Raw genomic sequence first — 6000 nt, forward strand, 5'->3', positions numbered from 1 at the left:
TCCAGTAGCAGGAAATAACTGATTGTTGTATACTGACATTGATTGTAGATTTTCCAGCCACAGTTGAACCTTTTTTTTTTTTTTTTGACAATGTAAAGGAATTTAAATTGCTATTTATTTCAAGCACTTTCAAGGTAACTAAAAGTGAGTTCATATGCCTGTCTTCATTGATTACAAAGTAGCCATTTGCAGTAAATAGAAGACATAACTCATTGGGATTCATTGTGATGTGGAACTGAATCAAATAATTGAAAGGAAAACTGCAATTGAATGGATTCACGAGTCCTGTTAAGATGCGCAGCCATATTTTTGAGTCGAGTGACAGTGATCCTTGTCTTATGTAAAGATACAGCTATGAGTAGGAGGAATTTGAAATTACCTATGCAGTCTTTAAATCATTCATGGCCTATGACCCTGCTGTGGCAGTCACATCTGTTGGACTGTACAACTTTTTTTTACAGCAAAAATGCTCACAGAGTGCAGGAACATAATGTATTATCAAGAATATTACTGATATCTGAGTGGGCTCTACATGGGCTCTAAACATCACCTTATAGTGATTTCCTTGGATTTGTGAGACGTGTGTTTTCAGGACGTATTTGATTGTTTTACTTTCTTAATGCCAGTCATTAAAACAACCAGCTGTCAGACCTCTCATACTAACACTGGGAGTAAATGAGGTGATAATTACCATGCTGGAAGCATGTCATGCTGCACTACTTTAAGCCTCAATCTCAGTGGACAACAGGAGGAAGAAACCCCAGCTGACCAACCAGCAAATACTCATTAACAATAAGCATATTTCACTAATTATCTGTGGAGGGAAAAAAACACCCTGATGTGCTTTTCAATGCTGTCCAATCTGAGTATTGGAATGAATGACTTCCAATGAGCTTTGCTGAGAGGAAAAAAAGACGATAATAGAAACTTGCTGTCCTTGCATGTTATTTTCAGTCCAGTAATTGGAAAGCAGTCAGTGTGTTGGTGGTTATAGAGACAAGCTGCATCAGCAGAGCCACTGCTCAGTTCTGCCTGCTGACATCAGGAGACTGATACATTCTGTGTCTACCTGCTAACTTTCCTTTTCTCTTTTCTTGAGGTAGTTTGCACTGATCTAATGTTAGTGCAATTCCAAAGAAGTTGGGACACTGTAAAAAAAAAAACAACAACATTAGAATGCAATGATTTTCAATTCCCATAAGCCCATATTTTATTCACAACAGAAAATAAACAACATATCAGATGCAGAAACTTAGACATTTTAGCACTTCATTAAAATATGAGCTCATTTTAAATTTAATGGCAGCAACACCTAAAAACAAAGTAGAGACAGGTCCACGTTTACATTCCCTTCTTCTTTAAACGGTCTCTAAATGTGTGGGAGGTGAGGAGACTAGTTGCTGGAGTTTTGGGAGACGAATGTTGTCCCATTCCTGTCTGATGTAGGATTCTAGCTGCCCAACAGTCCAGGGTCTTCATTGTCAGATTTTTCATTTCATAATGCTCCAAATGTTTTCCCTTGATGAAAGGTCTGGACTGCAGACAGGCCAGTTTAGTACCTGGACTCTTACTGTGAAGCCATGCTGTTGTAATGGACGTGATGTGTGGTTAAGCATTGTGTTGCTGAAATATTCAAGGCCTTAGTTGAAAGAGACGTTCCTGAATGGGAGCATATGTTGCTCTTAAACCTCTCTATACTTTTGAGCATTGACAGTGCCTAAGCTGCCCACACCATAGGCACTACAGTAATGCAACCCCATACCATCAGAGATGAACTGGGCTGATAACAAGCTGGGTGGTCCCTCCTATTTTTAGTCTGCAGGACACAGCGTCTGTGGTTTCCAAAAAGAATGTAAAATTTTGATTAATCTGACCACAGAACAGTTTTCCATTTTGCGTCAGTCAAATTCAAACGAGCTTTGGCCCAGAGATGATGGCAGTGTTTCTGTATTGTGTTCACATATGGCTTCTTCTTTGCATGATACAGCTTTAACTTGCATTTGTGGATGGCATTGCCAAATACAATAATACAACATTCCTGAGCCCATGCAGTGATTTCCAGTCCAGAATAATGTTTGTTTTTAATGCCGCGCCACCTAAGGGCCAGAGGATCATGATCATCCAGTACTAACCTTCAGCTTTGTCCCTTGTGCATAGAAGTTCTCAAGATTCTCTAAATATTTATGATGATTTTGTGTACTATAGATGGAGGATATTCAAAGTTGTCACAATTTTACATTGCGGAACATTTTTCTGAAATTGTTCCAGAATTTTTAGGTGCAGTTTTTTACAGATTTGTGAACCTCTGCCCATCTTTCCTTCAGATAGACTCTGCCTCTCTAAAATGCTCCTTTTATACTCAGACATGTACTTGACATGTTGCCAATTAAGCTAATTGGTGGAACAATACCCATCCAGCTGTTTTTCCATTAGTATCACTTACTTTTGTTGCTCTGACTCTACTTTTTGAGATGTGATGCTACTATCAAATTCAAAATGAGCTCATATTTTCATAAAATGGTCAAATGTATCAGTTTCGACATCTGATATGTTGTTGATGTTCTATTGTGAATAAAATATGGGTTTATTAGATTTACAAATCATTGCACTCTGTTTTTATTTACATTTTAACAGCACCCTAACATTTTTAAATTGGTGTTTTTAGAAATATCCATGGTCCAGGTTTGTGATTAAGACACATGTGATTAAAAAAACACTGAGGTTAAAAGCTTGGTCAAAGTAGCAGTAGTCAAACAGGCGATGCTTATCATGAATTTTTTTCTTGGCTTGACTGAGCGAAACTTCAATACACTGCTTAGTGAAAAGTCACCACTAGAATTATCAGTAGGCCTGAGAGTCACATCAGTCTGAACAACAGAGCCTAACAAATATTTCCAAGTTATTTAGTCCAATGTTTGTTCTTTTTTGATTTTCTCAGAAAGACTCTCAGACTTATCCATTTCTTGCTCCTGTAACTGAAACAGTCTTTTGTGCAGATTTTATTCATTTTATTAATTAATCCACCATGGTTGATCAGTATGCCGTTGAACTGGACTGGACCTCTGTGGGTTTCCTCCTACAGAGTGAAACTGTCAATCTGCAGCACTGTTGTCAGCCTCCACTTGTTATTTTGTGTCTCTCTGCCAGAGTCCGAGAGGATTGTTTCCTCCTACAAGTAAAATGAGTCTCATGTGGCTCTCTTATTCTGGAATAACAAGTTTCTTCTCAGCTTTCTCTTTCTGCTGGGTACACTATGGCCTGTATGTAATGATATCGGATCACAGAACTGCTGACATTGCTTGATTGCCCCTGGGGTGCTGCAACAGGGTTATGAGTATTTGCTTGTAAATGTATTTGTGGTGTGCATTTCAGTGTGCATAAGTCATCCCTTACTTCTGTCATTGTATAGTTTCATAACATAAGAACATGCATGATTATTATGATGATCTTAGCTCTAAAAGGCCTCATTGTTTTGCTTGAAAATCAAGTTTGGATCTAGCAGTTCTGTGTTGTACTCTAGAGGGATAAATGTCAGTGTACTGTAGAAAGCACTCAGTCCCTATGAGCAATGTGGGGTGTTGTTTCTTAGGTGATGTTCTGCAGGGCTTCAGAATTTAATATCACCAGCTAGTGTATTCTCTCATCCAAGGCCCTGGCATTTAGAGTGTCTCTCTCAGTTATCTGACCTTTTATGAGCAGGTGAAGAGAGTTGTAGAGTCCTGCTTTTGTCAGCTTAGAATTGTTACAAAAATCAAGTTATGTTTTTGTTACACTGAGTCGGAAAAGGTTTTCCAAAAGGCTGTCGAGCGTCTACAGCTTGTCCAAAAGTGCAGTGGTTTGAATTTTATATAGTGATCACATGGCTCTTGTTTTAGCATGCCTGCAGAGTTTTAGATTTGTTTTTAAGATTTGACTAATTGCTTTAATGCATAACGGTCTGACCCTGGGCTATAGCAGACCTTTAAACTTTTAGTAACATCCTACCCTGTGCCTAGGGTTGGATGAAGCATAGTTGGACACAGCAATGTACATTCGAACATAGTCATGTGCAGACTTACAATTTAAGAATTTTTCAAACATTACTTTGATTACAGCGTCAGTCTCACTAAATGACTATGTTAGTTAGTGGTCAGTTCAGTTAACTTGTGAGTGTTTATCAGAGGGGTGCGCTAACATTAAGGTCAGAGGGTATGAACATAAGAGCAGGAACTGAGAGTTCCTTTTGCTACAGTGAGCCCAGCAACATTTGGGAGAGACGCTTATGACTGTCTGCCTCCATCTTGTGGTGACCAAAGGCACCTGCAGTGAGAACCAACCACTCAGACAATAAATAAAAGCAGAGCACAATACAAGTAGAAGATGGAGCTTTATTTGTACTTAAGTCTGAATGATAAGGATCAACATTTTTCTTTAGTTAGATGTGTTTTCATTCTGGAAATCACTTTGGCTGTACAAGCAGAAAGTAAATCACTGTGAGTTTATTATGCTGGTGTGAGTATTTATAGTGAAGGCAGGGAAACTAGGTTATGAACCACCTGTCCGATGATGAATGCCCCTTTGACAGGACAGATTTTTCTTCCTCTGGAGTAATTGGCCTTTTAAGCTTTCAAGCACAAAAACAGGTAATGTTGACAATGGCAGTAATTATAATGACTCCCTCCCATTCAGCATCAAGGACCACTATTTGCACATTCCTTTTGTGCATGTTTGTGTATTCTCGTGCGATATTGTGTGTGTACAGCAAATGACTGTCTTTTGTGTGTCTACGCTGGACTTTGTGTCCCACTGTGAGCCTGAATGGTGACCATTTTCTCCTCCATGTGATTGTTCCCTCCTCCTCCTCCTCTCCAACTTGTTGTCATTCTATTCTCTGTTCTTTTCTCTCTCATGGTTGTTATGCAACACTGGGGAGAGAATTACACTGCTTGTCTGTCTGATGCTGCCTACAGGAGCACCTCATTGTTGAATTTTCCATTTTTCTTTGGGTATCCTTGTGTAAAGCTCAATTTTAAAGGAAAAAAAGTCCTGTAAGGCTGTATCAGATATTCCAACTGTTGGTTAATCACTATGGGTTGCATACCGCCTTAATTCAACATGTTTTCCTTTGGTTTGATTTTATTTGTTAAGATATAACTGCCACCACCCATTGTTTTTGTTTTAAAGATCTGCAACTAGGAAATTCAACACACAAACTAATGCTAAGTTTAACATATTTATCAGTTTTACTTCGATCAAAATATTAGAGCCATAAAGTACATTCAGGAGAGGGAAAGCTTGATGACCAGTTAATACAGCTCATCAAATATCTCATGAACCCAAGAGCTAGTACACAGAATGACTAAGAGGTTGTTGAAGATATTGTTGCTCCACAACCATATGCCTAATTGTTTTTCATGCCTGTGTAACTCTCAAAGCAGGCAGCCAGCTGTCAACATATCAATGACTGCCAGGGTACATTATTGATGAAGGAGATAACAATGGCAAAGCTGATGCCTCATACACAGAGCAGAAATGAACGCAAGCTATCCTAAGGCCAAATATTAAACAGCTAAAACTTTGCTGAAAGACGTATTTATTTAAGCCTCAAGAGTTTTTAATTGTGTTTGCGTATATTTGTGAATAGCTGCTTTATGAGACATTTGTGGCTTGATGATTCCAAGTCATTCCTATCAGCAACATGAAACAGATTCTTTCATCGTCTCTCGGTTTGTTGCTTAAGGCCCTCAGGAAAAGGAAAATGAGATAGACCACACAGAAGGGTGTGGTATTTGTATGTAACCTGCAGTATGTACACAGAGATCCTAATTGATGTTGACCTTTTCCATGTCAATACACCGTATAAACTAAAATACTCTTTAAAAAGGAAACTAAAATTTGCAAACCTATGTCATCAAATCATGCCCAACTAAGCTGTGGAAAAACAAAACAAAACGCACTGGCTAACCTCACCCATTCTTTTCAACTGACCAATCAACACGTTTCGTCAATGGTCAAGCGTTT

This window comes from Cheilinus undulatus, linkage group 11 (genome assembly GCF_018320785.1).
Source record: "Cheilinus undulatus linkage group 11, ASM1832078v1, whole genome shotgun sequence".
In the NCBI taxonomy this organism is placed as follows: domain Eukaryota; kingdom Metazoa; phylum Chordata; class Actinopteri; order Labriformes; family Labridae; genus Cheilinus; species Cheilinus undulatus.